The sequence below is a fragment of the Neomonachus schauinslandi genome, chromosome 8 (genome assembly GCF_002201575.2).
Source record: "Neomonachus schauinslandi chromosome 8, ASM220157v2, whole genome shotgun sequence".
Lineage (NCBI taxonomy): Eukaryota > Metazoa > Chordata > Mammalia > Carnivora > Phocidae > Neomonachus > Neomonachus schauinslandi.
In genome coordinates, this window is record NC_058410.1 from 59,126,175 (window position 1) to 59,139,175 (window position 13,001).

The window sequence follows — 13,001 nt, forward strand, 5'->3', positions numbered from 1 at the left end:
GCACCTCCATCCACTGATGCTACTCAGCTGATGCTCCTACATCATGTTCGATGTTACACTGCATTAGATAGACAGCTTCTTTGAGAGGTTTGCAAGCTTCCTAGGATATACAAGAGAAAGTGAAGCATTGGTCTGAAAAATTGTGGATTCATACAAATCTATGTGATATTTTTACCTGACTTTTCTCATTTCCAGTGTTCTCTCCCAAAGAAAAAGATGGCCAAGAACTTGCCTCTTACTTTTTCTTTTCTTATAACTTCTTTTCCTGCTTCTTTTTATCAGTCATCTATTGCCACAGTAATACTGTGCAACAAGTCATTCCAAAAATTAAGTGGCTTAAAACAACCATCATATATATTTATTCATACATCTGCAAGTTAGGAGTTGGGGATTGGTGAACCTAGACAGGCTTATTTGGCTTAGCTCCACGTTGAAGTTTGGATCCAAACCAACTTCTCCTGTTTCTCACCCTCATGGGTCCGGGGGTACAAGAGGTCAAGCTTAATGACAGGATCACGTTCAAGCTTGTGTTTATGTCATATCTGTTAGCCTCCCAGTGGCCAAGTACTTTCCCAACTGTAAGGCCAAAGCAAGTAACATGACCAAATCTAACATGCATGAGATAGTGATGTATACTCCATCCATGGAGACGAAGAGGCAGGTAGATATATGTGAATTATTATCTAATAAACCTCTTTCCAGTACCAGAAAAGTTCTCTATTTCCTCTTTCTGTTTGACAGGAAGAGAGGTGACATTGATCCTGCCATTTACCTTCCTATGGAAGAATGCCATTGGATTGCTGAAAAGAGAAAAACACTGGGCACCATTTCAAATATATTTTCCTAAAAGTGATTGCTAATATCATTTAGTTCAGGCTTGTAGTAAGCCCTTTACTAGTTCAAGTCATTTAATTCTTTTTTTTTCTTTTTTTAAAGATTTTATTTATTTATTTGACAGAGAGAGAAAGAGTGCACAAGCAGGGGGAGCTGCAGGCAGAGGGAGAAGCAGGCTCCTCACTGAGCTGAGAGCCCGATGAGGGACTTGATCCCAAGACCCTGGGATCCTGACCTGAGCCGAACATAGACGCTTAACTGACTGAGCCACCCAGGCGTCCCAATAATATTATTTTCATGGGAAGATGTGGCAAGAACTATGAAGGGACGAAGATTTTACCCTCCTTGCAAACTCACAATTAGCCTGCCACAGTTTTCTGGAAGCTGGCAGAAGTCTAACCAAGACTCCTGGGTCAGGGACAAAAGACCTTGTTAATCACCCAGGCAGCATGAACCTCATGTTTGCATCACTTCATCTTACCCCTCCACCTCCAAATCCCATGGGGGTGATGCAGGACAGCCTAAGTAGATCCTAAGCATACAACTGAGAGTGTAGGGAACTCCACTCTTTTTTAAAAAGTCTGCTAGCAAACCTCCCCAATCTTTGTCTTAGAGTGGGACATTATCCTTTTTATCCTGATCAGCAAACAAATCCTCCCCCTGCCCCAAAAGGAGATTTTACCTCTAATTTCCAAGGCTGTTCGCTATACAATCATTCTTAAAAATATAGTCTGTCACAAAGGCTGTCAATGCCTCTGCTGGGAAAACAGAAACAGTCATTTAATTCCTAACACAACCTAATTTAACAATTTATTAGTCCCTATTTTACAACTATGGATAATTATAAAGTTCAAAAACTTGACCAGTGTCATACAGGCAAATGAAAGAGACAAAACCCAAACCCAATTCTATATGACACAATAATGTATCATCAACAAGAACTCAAGTTCAGCAAAGAAAGTTAAGAAAATACTTTGTAATCCCTGAAAATATACCAGCAAGAGAAGACTAAATTTATTAGAATTTTATGGCTAAATTTTAACATTTCCTATAGACTTATTGTTTCAATGAGCATTCATCCTATTGTCTTAGTGGTCATTGGCATGCCACTAATTAGTTCTGCTTAGTGACCTCATATTTTGCTCCAAAATTCATGGTTCATGAGTCAGAAACTATGACATTTCATTATTTAGCATCATCTAGTCTCCAGATACAAGGCATTGCTATCTGTCATGGTAACTTTATATCTTAATTTGAAAAAATCAATAAGAGCAAGAAGGGCAGAAGTCCTAGCAGTAACAGATCAGGAATGAAATGTACTTGTGCGAAACAAATAACAAAAGGTCCTTCTGAAAGATGCACACACAAACCATAAACTACCAGGAGAAGTCCCCAAATCTGCCACCATAAGTTATTACTATCACAAGGTGTGATACCAGTAATGACAACAGCAATGATTCAAGTTAATTGAATTCTGAGCTCCTTTACTGTTATCTTCACACCCAAATAGGTGCTCAGGTCTCTCTTTCTCTGACTGAAATCATCTATATAAATACTTTCCACTCTCTCCTCCCAATGTGCATAATACATAAGAAATAAAATCAAATTTTTCTTTCTGTAAGCAGTTCATAAAATGGCTGAGTCTTGTGCCCTCTGCTCACTTTTTCTGCAAAACTGTTCTCAGTTCAAAATGGTATTTTTCATGTTATGTACCAGACATTGACCTAGACTCTGGAATACAAAGGTGAACAAGAGATATAGGTGTTTGCTTTGCAGAATTTCTATTCTAGGAAAGAAATATAGACAATAAATAATAAACAAATGAAAGACAGTTTTATATAGTAACACTTACTATGAATTATTATGTGATGATGGTTGAGAAGGGGTGGCAAATTAGTTGCGTATAAAGAAAGATTTTCCATGAATGAGTATCAATCAAAACAGCCAATGTCCTTCTCAATAACAGACAACCACAAAATCTCAGCCAGTTTCTCTGTTCCAGGTCAGAACAACCCTCCAGGGTAAATAATATTTGTATGATGATTCAACAACACAGGCTGGTAGGGATCTCCACATTCCTGCAACTGCACCATCTGAAATAGCTCACTTTTTCACCTGATATAATAGGAAAAGAAAGAGTGAAAAGTAGCACAATCCAAATAGCTTTTCACTATCACCCTCCCTCACAGCCCGTTGGCCAGAACTGGTCACACAGCCATCAACACCAACCATTCATTGGTACTCTGCCCTTGAGATGTGTCCTTAAACTTGGTATATAAGAGCCATTTTGACCTGAGTGCTCCACAGTTCATCTCCCCAACCTCTGCCCCTCCTAAAGCTGGGTGGAGTGTGTTCACTTGACACATTTGCTTCCAGTTCCTGAGAAACCCTTCCTGACACCTTTTACATCCTTAATTTTCTCAGGGATAATTTGTACTTGTGTTTAATAACCCAGGACACTTGCCATCTCCTTTAGAGAATCTTCTGTTATTCCCCAAACCTGGATTCCTGTCCTCTTCTACACTCTTATACTACCTACACTTAACTCTCTACTTGTCACACATTATTTATTTCTCTGCCAGGCTCTCCATTACACTGCAAATTTATAGATGGTGTAACTGTGTCCTCCTAATTACTGTCAACCAAAATAGGTTCTAAAAAACATAACAGTTAAATATTTGTTGAAAGAAAAAATGGGGAGAAAAAGATAAACTAGAAGAAATATACTGGCTTTTTAAGTGTAGTTGACTAAGAATATAGTAACTTTCATTTTTAAAAAAATGGAGAGAATCATGAGAACAAGCAGGTTTGATACAAGAAGAAAACTATAATTTTTTGAGTGCCTGTAATATGCCCAGTACTGAGCTAGGGTATTATGGATATTCAGTTAAGGTTTGGACATAATGAACTTGAGATACTACTGGTATAATGAGAACATGTCCAAAAGATAGTCCAGTTGTCATGGATGAAAACTCAGATTTGAGAGTCATCCGTATGGGTGATGAATGTTGCATAGTGTGGATCTCTACATCTCAAACTCTGCATGACAATACTTGATAGAAATTGATTCTGGTGAAGTCAAAAGCCAGCAAGCATTGGGTAATAGTGAAGAAAAAGCACATCTGACATTCTGTAAGATATAGCTGGGAATTGTAAAGGGTATATTCTATGGCAAATGGGAGTTAATGAAAAAGTGTGGCTCAGATTAATTCCATTATAGTTTTTTCAGTGTTCAGCTTGATTTTGCTGTCCTGACTATGCGCCACATCAATTTTACATGCCCCACAATTCTATTCTGCATTAAAGGTATCACCATTTCTGAAAATAGTTCAACAATATTTTTATGATGAAGAGAGAAAGAACCATGAGGATTGAGAGAAAGAAGGGAGGAGTGAAACTTGAGAGGGAAGCAGGGCAGGAGAGGAAATTCAGCATGAATCTTAAGAGGCAAATATATTTCAAAACAGGAGAAAAACAGCCAAAGGGCTAGGGAAGAAACAGTTATGCAGATGTGGAGTATAGTCAGGGAGTGTTTCTAGCAATTATTTCCAAATTCATTAAATAAAGGAAGGAGCTTGAGGAAAAGCAAGGAAGAGGGAAAGCCAATAGGAATAAAGGTAAATTAGTTATTACTTGCTTCATGATGAAACAAATAATTTTCAATTTACAATTAACCACCGGGTATTCTCTGAAAATTGTTTTATTTGCTAGTTGAAATGGTGCTTCCCTGATTTGATTTTTCACATCACTCATCTTTGATGCAAGGACTAGTTAACTATTAGCACAAATCTGGGAAATGTAACATATTTGCTGGGTCTGCCTGACTGCAGAAGATCACGTGTGACTGGAACAGTCATTTCAGTATATAGTCTTTCAGTTCATGATGACAGTCCTTTGAGATCAGTGCTTGAAACCTCTCTGTCTCATGCCATTTGTAGAACATACAGGTTGTAATCACCCACAGGCAGGAAATCTTTTGTCCATGTCAACTGAACTCCAGTCCTGTAAATACTGCTGTCATGGAGTTGTCCCGTAGATCTCTTTGCTTTTGATTTCACTCACCCAGAATTTGCAATATATTGACTCATTCCTGGATGAAGTTTATTTTTTTCCTAAAATCTAAAAACTCTCTGAGTTTACATTTCTAGAAAGTATGTAACCAAATTATCTTTGAAGTACATTCTGCAGAATAGTCAGAGTTTTTGTTTTTCTGTTTTATTTTTTTAAACTCAGGAAAAAGCAAAGTCAAACAGCTATATTTATAACGAAATTTCTAAGATTTGTTAATATGCTAATGCTGCAGTGGGCATTAACTGTTTCCATAAGTTATTTGAACTTGGAACCCTTTTCACAGACTACATTTTGGAAATATTAATCTAGCTTAAGGCATCCCAGTGCAGATTTCATTTATTTTGAGAGCATCTACTATGTGATACGCACTGTGCTAGCACAGTCTGAGGAAGCAGACTTAATTTCTGTCTGTGTAAGACACACATTAAATTATAATTAATCTAATAATTCTGAGTGGGCAAATTACTGTAAGAAAAATACAGATTCTAACCTAGTTCAGGAAGTGAGGAAAGGTCTTTCTGTGAAATGATGTGTAAGCTAAGACCCATAATATTGGTGTGAGTTTGTTAGATAAAGAGAGGCAAAGAGAATGTTCCACAGAGAGGAAACAGCAAATGCAGTGGCTCCAAGGCAGGAAAAAGTATGGTCAATCTGAATAATTAATAACAATCCAGGAGAGCTCAAGGCAAGAGACAGCCCTCATGAAACTTACTTTCTAGTTGGTGAGAAAGACATCTTCTATACTTTGCCCTTCTAATTCCAAACCATGAGGAGTCACCTTTTCCAACAAATGATGAACTAATTGTTCAGGACTGACACACCACTAAGAATAACCTGAAGAACAGGAATAAACATCTTTTTGAAGGCACTGGAGAGCTACCAAAGCAAACACTTATGCGAATACAATTCCAGAAAAAAGAAAAAAAAAAAAAAGGAAGCTCAGAGAGTTGAAGAAAATATTGGGAACCTCTCTTAACCTGGAGGCATTAGCCAGTTTGAAAGCTTCAGCTGAGAGGTTGGAAGCTTAGCAAAGCACTCAGCAGTTTCACAGGGTTTGGGGAACAAAAATTATGACCAGGCCCTGCATGGAGAAGGGAGATACCCGTTAAAATACTGAAGGCCTTCATTTGGGAAAACACCCAAAGGACTATACCCTATGTCTAGAGTGAGTGTTCACAAAGGCTCACTCCCGGCATCAAATCAGCTCAATCTTTGTTTAGATTAGAGTGAACCACCCTGCCCTAATTGCCTACCAAAAGCAAAAGTAAATTTTCTCAGGAGGAAGAGATCATCATTTCAAGCCTCAAATTATCTCCACAAATTGTAATTCACAATGGAAGTAACTAAAGAAGAAAAAGGAAAAAATATGGAAAATATAAAACACTGCCTAAGGAAACTTTGGGGCTTGGGAAAAATTGTCTAACATACCTTGAAGTTTCAACATGAAAGGATTGAGGAATGGAGCAAAAGCAATATTTCAACAGCTAATAACCAATAATCTTCTAAAACTAATGAAAAATATTAAGCACAGATACAAGATGCACTATAATTTCTGAGCAGTTTAAAGGCAAAAAAAAACCACATCTAGACATACCATAGCAAAATGTAGAAAACAAAAGATGAAGTCAGTCTTAAAAACAAGAGAGAGCAGAGCGCCTGGGTGGCTCAGTTGGTTAAGCGACTGCCTTTGGCTCAGGTCATGATCCTGGAGTCCCAGGATTGAGGCCCGCGTCGGGCAGGGAGTCTGCTCGGCAGGGAGTCTGCTTCTCCCTCTGACCCTCCTCCCTCTCATGCTCTCTGTCTCTCATTCTCTCTCTCTCAAATAAATAAATAAAATCTTTAAAAAAAAAAAAAAACAAGAGAGAGCAGGACACATTATTTCCAAAGATTCAACAATAAAACTGAAGCTGACTTTTAAACAAACAAAAAAAATAGAAGCCAAAAAGTATCTACAAAAAGTGGGTGGGGGGGAAACCTTGCCAAACTAGAATTGTATCTCCAGCCGTATTAAAAAATGAAGGTGAATAGGGGACGCCTGGGTGGCTCGGTCGTTAAGCGTCTGCCCCAGATCATGATCCCGGGGTCCTGGGATCGAGCCCCGCGTCGGGCGGGCTCCCTGCTCGGCGGGAAGCCTGCTTCTCCCTCCCCCACACCCCCTGCTTGTGTTCCCTCTCTCACTGTCTCTCTCTCTGTCAAATAAATAAATAAAATCTTTAAAAATAATTTTAAAAATTAAAAAATGAAGGTGAAATAAAAACGTGATCAAATAAAGCTGAGAGAATAACACTTCACTAGACCTCTGCTACAAGAGACACCAAACGGGATTTTCAGGCAGAATAAATTAATGGAAGCATGGAAATGACAAAAGGAATGAGAATGAGGATAAATGTGTAGGTAAATCTAAATAAAAATTGGCAGAATTAAAAATTATGGCTTGAGGTTATATATATAAACATATATACGTATAAACATATGTGTATACGTGTGTGTGTATGTATATATAAACATAGGACAAAAATAATACAAAAATCTAGGGGAGGTTAAATAAAATGTTCTAAGTTTCTTGCATTGTCCAGGAAATGATAAAACAGTAAGTTTATACTACACATTACAATTCAAGAATGCATGTTGTAAAATGTATGGTAATTCTAAAGAAAAATAAGAGTACATAATAAAGAAGTGGTAAGGAAACACCGAATTGAAATTCTTAATTGAATTTTGCTTCAGTTACATACAGAACTTGCCCAACCATCATAAACAATTAGAAAACTGGACAAATTACATGAAACAACTATTTTAAAACATTAAAATAAAAGCAACACTATATTACGATCCCTGAGAAAGAGAAAATAAATGAGGTAGGACTTACTAGCCCTAGCATTCCATATGGAGTTGTTTTTAAGACTACAACACAGAAAGATTTAACCAAACAGAATATGGGTGTCTCACTGAATTTGGAACTAGAAATCAGAGTTTGAGGTGACTGACATGGCTGGCAGTAGTGGGACAAAGTAGCATAGAAAAGGAAGATATGCAGAAAAAGTGATCCTTATTTGGTTAAGTGAGTATGAGGTGGATATTGTCTGAACCTCTTGAATTGGCTGCTAAATAACAAGCTCTGTATAGATAGGGTAATACTGGACAAGCACAGGCAAAAAGCCATCAAGAACAAGCTGAGCAATTCCAAAGCTCGTGCAGGCTAGGAGACATTCTAGTTCCAACCAGTCAGCGTAAAGAAGCTCTTTTGATTATCCAGAGCATTCAGTAAGATCCCAGAAGGGTCATACCTTAGCAGCAGAACTAAACAGGCCTTAGAATAAAGACTACTCTCAATCTACTTTCTTTTAAAAAGATGAAAAGGAATAAAGGGGAAGAAAAGGGGGGAGGAACTTGAAAGGATCAAGATGATACACAAAAGTCAGCACAAGAAAAGACACAAATCTCACTCAGAAAGTGTGCCAACACCAAGGCTCCCTGCTGAACATGCACTCTGGGTCCTTCTTCTAGGACAAGGTGAAAGTAACATTATTGGTAAAAAAAATAAACAGATTGCTTAGAGCACTATTATCCTATCGAAATTTAATGCACACCCCATATATAATTTTAAATTGTCTAAGTGGCTACATTGAGAAAAACAGATAAAATTAATTTTAATAATATATTTTATTTAACTTGGCATTTCCAAAATACCAATATCATTTCAGCATGTACCCAATGGAAAATAAATTATTACTGAGGTATTTTTTCATGAAAACTCTATAAAATACAGTGTGTATTAAACTTTCAGCAATCTCAATTCAGACTAGCCTCATTTCAAATGCTCTACAGCCATCTGTAGCTAATGGCTACTGTTTTGAACAGCACAGACCTCAAGCTGAGAATTCTGGAATTGTTAATAGTATATAGGAGTAGTTTAGGAAAGGCAGTTCCTGGGGACCTTGAGCTCATAGGAAGTTGTAGCCCCTCCATCTGGGAATACAAATTCATGATTCTCTTGGGAAAGTAACCCTAGGAGCTGAGATTGGATTCAGCTCCTTATGATCTTCCAGAGTTATTTCTGGGCAATACTATTTTTATACCATAGAATAATATTGTTAATATCCAAAATAGTTAATGTGTCTGTCCTCTTTTGTTAAAATAATGTAGCTCTTCCATGAACTTCATTAGACCATGAGATAAACAAGAATAACCCACTGCAAGAATGTCCAATCTTTCAGAATCATTGACTACCAGATGTCACCAATGGTGACACCAAACTGATGAAGATCATTTCCATAATGGATCATATTTGAAAGACCTACTATTCATTGGAAAAAATTCACCTACTTTACTACTGTCTTTAGGCAGTATCCTATAGACAGTAGTAAAATAGTGGTTTAAGAACTATAAATAGAAAATGAAAGTGAGTAGCTCCTGGGTATAAAACTGCTTGTTGTAAAAATTCATAGATCTTAGTCACAAAAGAGAGATAGATCTCCTTTGGTCTCTAATAGTAATTGGCCGCATTACAGCTAAAAGCCACAGAGCCAGAAATACTCAAAAGGCTTATTTGGGGGCGCCTGGGTGGCTCAGATGGTTAAGCGTCTGCCTTCGGCTCAGGTCATGATCCCAGGGTCCTGGGATCGAGTCCCGCATCGGGCTCTCTGCTCCTTGGGAGCCTGCTTCTCCCTCTGCCTCTCTCTCCCTCTCTCTGTCTCTCATGAATAAATAAATGGACTCTTTAAAAAAAAAAAAAAAAAAAAGGCTTATTTGGTTAAGTGAGTATGAGGTGGATATTGTCCGGCTCCGTGATTATAGAGGTCCTGAAGACTATGGTTAAGTCTCACCAGTATATGTGCTTAATGAGTCTCTGAATTTCTCCTTTTAATTTGATCTTCAGGACTTCATTAGCAATTTTCAGTTTCCTTAGAATGCTTCTTTAACCTGTCTATTTTAGGAGTATATAAGAAAAATAATAGCATTCCTTTAAAATGAGCATCCTTTCAGTGACTCTCACAGGTTTCTTCCTACAGCCAGGATCCTCAGCTGAAAGCTCTGGCAAATGCTCCTTTCTAAATGGCTTTCCTGTTGGGAAGTTCATGCCGCTGAGAACCTAAGCACACCCCCAGATACACCCCCAAATATGACTATGTAACTTTGAGCTAGAGGATTTAATATCTGCACACTTTTGGCTTCAGTGCAACAACAGCAGTCAGAATAAACCTAATGAGGGAATTTCTGCAAAATTATTAACAACAAAGACAAGAACAATACTGGTATCCTGTATCTAGTGAATGCTTATTATACAGGCATTGATCTAAATATGTCACATGTTTCCCTAATTCTACATGCATAACAACCTTTAAAGGAGGTACTCTAATAACTTTCCCCTGAGGGAATATCAAGGGCAAAAGTAACTTATCCAAACTCACCACACTAGTAATGGTGGAACTGGGGTTTGGACCTGGACAGTCTGTTTTTAGATCTCATGCCACTTCTTGCTACACGTACTGTACATAGTAACTCTCACTTGTGAAGATGCTAAATCCCACTGACGGATACAGTAGGTCCTTGAACCACGCCAGGGTTAGGGGCTCTGGTTAGGCCTGTGCAGTCAAATTTGTGTGTATAACTTTTGACTTCCCCAAAACTTAACTACTAATAGCCTAGTGTTGACCAGAAGACTTGCCAATAACATAAAGTCAATTAACACACATTTTGTATGTTGTATGTATTATATACTGTGTTCTTACAATAAAGTAAGCTAGAGAAAAGAAAATGTTATTAAGAAAATCAAAAGGAAGAGAAAATACAATTATAGTACTATACTGTAAAAACTCTGTGTATAGGCAGTGGTCCCAGTGGACCCAGGAATCAGCCTCTTGCTTCAACAGTGTTCAAACAGAACAGACTCAGGGACACCCCTTCTTCCAGCCTCCTACCACACTCCAACCTCTCTCCCAGTTGCAACTTTTGGAACCGTCTTCTCAGCCATCCTCTACCTCAGGACCAGCCAACACCATTTTTTGAGCTTAGCTCCTTATTGCCAATCAACTGTGAGCTCTCAGATTCATCAGAATTATTCCACTGAGGTGAAGGCCACCATCAACCACCCATCAGTAAGCATCTGTGGGTCTCCTACACCTACCTCTCTCTGGGCTTCTATTTCCATAGTGACAGTGTGGCTCTCGAGGGCATGGGCCACTTCTGGAGTTGGCTGAAGAGAAGTACAATGGCACCAAGCAAAATCGAAGCAGCAACTTCACCCTCTTTCAGGATGTGCATAAGCCATCCCAAGATGAGTGAGTAAAACTGCAGAAGCCATGGAATCTACCATGGCCCTGGAGAAGGACCTCAACTAGGCCCTTTTGGAGCTGCATGCCCTGGGTTCTGCCAGTGCAGACCCTATCCTTATGACTTTCTGGAGACCCACTTCCTAGATGAGGCAGTGAAACTCATCAAGAAGATAGCAACCACCTGACTAATCTCTACCAGGTAGCTGGCTCCCAGTCTGGGCTGGGTGAGTATCTCTTCAAAATGCTCACCCTTAAGCACTACTAGGCATCTCCAGAACCCAGCAAGCCCATCTGGCATTGCCCTGATGTCAAGGCTTCTGCCTAACCCTCTCCCTGCAGCCATTAGGCAGCTTTTTAACCACCTGGAGCCCTCTCCAAGCCCTGGCCAAATGGAAATAAAGGTTTCTGCAGGAAAAAAAAAATCCACATACAAGTGGATTTGCACATTCAAATCTGTGTTATTCAAGGGTCAACAGTACTTCAAAATGAATCCAGATTTCTCCAACAACCCTCTCTGTACCCCAATCTGGATCTAAAACTTAGCTAAGTATCCTTCTTCTTTTCTCCCAAAGCATTACCCATTCACCACACTTACAGTATTATTTACATTATCTATTTACTCCTCAGTGTCTCCCACTAGATTTAAATTTCTTTAAGGCAATGGTTTTCAGCTGAAAGTGATTTTGCCTGTCAGGGCACATTTGGTAATATCTGGAGACACTTTGAGTTCTCACAACTGGCAAAAGGGTGCTACCAGTATGTAGTAAGTAGAGGCCTATGAGGCAACTAAACATTTTACAGTGCACAGGACAGTTTCCCACTAGAAAGAAATATCTGGCCCAAAATTTCAGCAGTGTTGAGGTTAAGACACCCTTCTTTAAGGCAAGACCAACCATAATCTTTGTATTCAGCACCCAAGGCAATATCTGGTACATAGTAAGTGCTCAATAGATGCTTACTGAACAGACTCAAAAGATATTGTAGGTTAGAAAATTATGCTCCATTTTCTATTCATTTGAAAATCCCTTCCCTAATCTTCCCAGATTGAATTTGCTCCTCCATCGTCTATGAGCTATCATTACCTTAAGTCACCCACCAGACTGCAGAAAACCTCTCTGCATTAACATGTTTGTTAGATGGTGACCTCTACCAGGCTTAAATGTCTTTGCATCTCAGTCAGTTTTTAAAGATATTTTAAAAGAGTACATAGAGAAATACCATAATTGGGTGACTTGTTAGGAATGCATAGTTCTTCTTAGTCTCAAATCCTGTAAGGCATGTAGCCACAAGGGGACCTACAAGCAGCAGAGTGTAAAATCATCTGGGTGGAATGAAGGCTGATCCAGATGCACACCACTATTTTTTTATTGTCTAGTTTTCTATTAGGTAAGCCTCTTATATTCCATTTTATTACAGCTGTCCCTACTCAAGTTTCTCTTGAACTTACATTTTCCCATTAAAGTTGTGATTTTATTTTCATCTGTCTTTCACAAGTCTGAAAAAGCCTGTTGCCAAAACTGGTGTCAGGACACTGTACAGTAGGGACTTCTTGCAGAGGTATAAGCAAGCATTCTCCTGTGAACTTGCTTCAGAAAGAGCTGTGATTTTTCTCATTGAAAACGGGTGAAATAGGATCAAGGGCCATAACTGGTTGCTCACATTCAAGAGCAAGAAAGTAAAAGCCTTTCTCATAAAAGGCATTTAAAAATGTCTGCTAAATTTTATTGGGTTATTAACAACATAGTCAGCTTCTTTTCATTAATATTTTGGTTTGATAGCAGTCTAATATTCTAGTATTGGTAGAATAATGGTAATTCTCAT

General features: G+C 38.6%; 1 pseudogene; it reads left to right on the top strand.

Annotated features, from left to right (window-relative positions):
• The first annotated feature begins 598 nt into the window (after nucleotides 1-598).
• LOC110583547 lies at nucleotides 599-11,445 on the top strand (annotated as a pseudogene).
• Nucleotides 11,446-13,001: the final 1,556 nt, after the last annotated feature.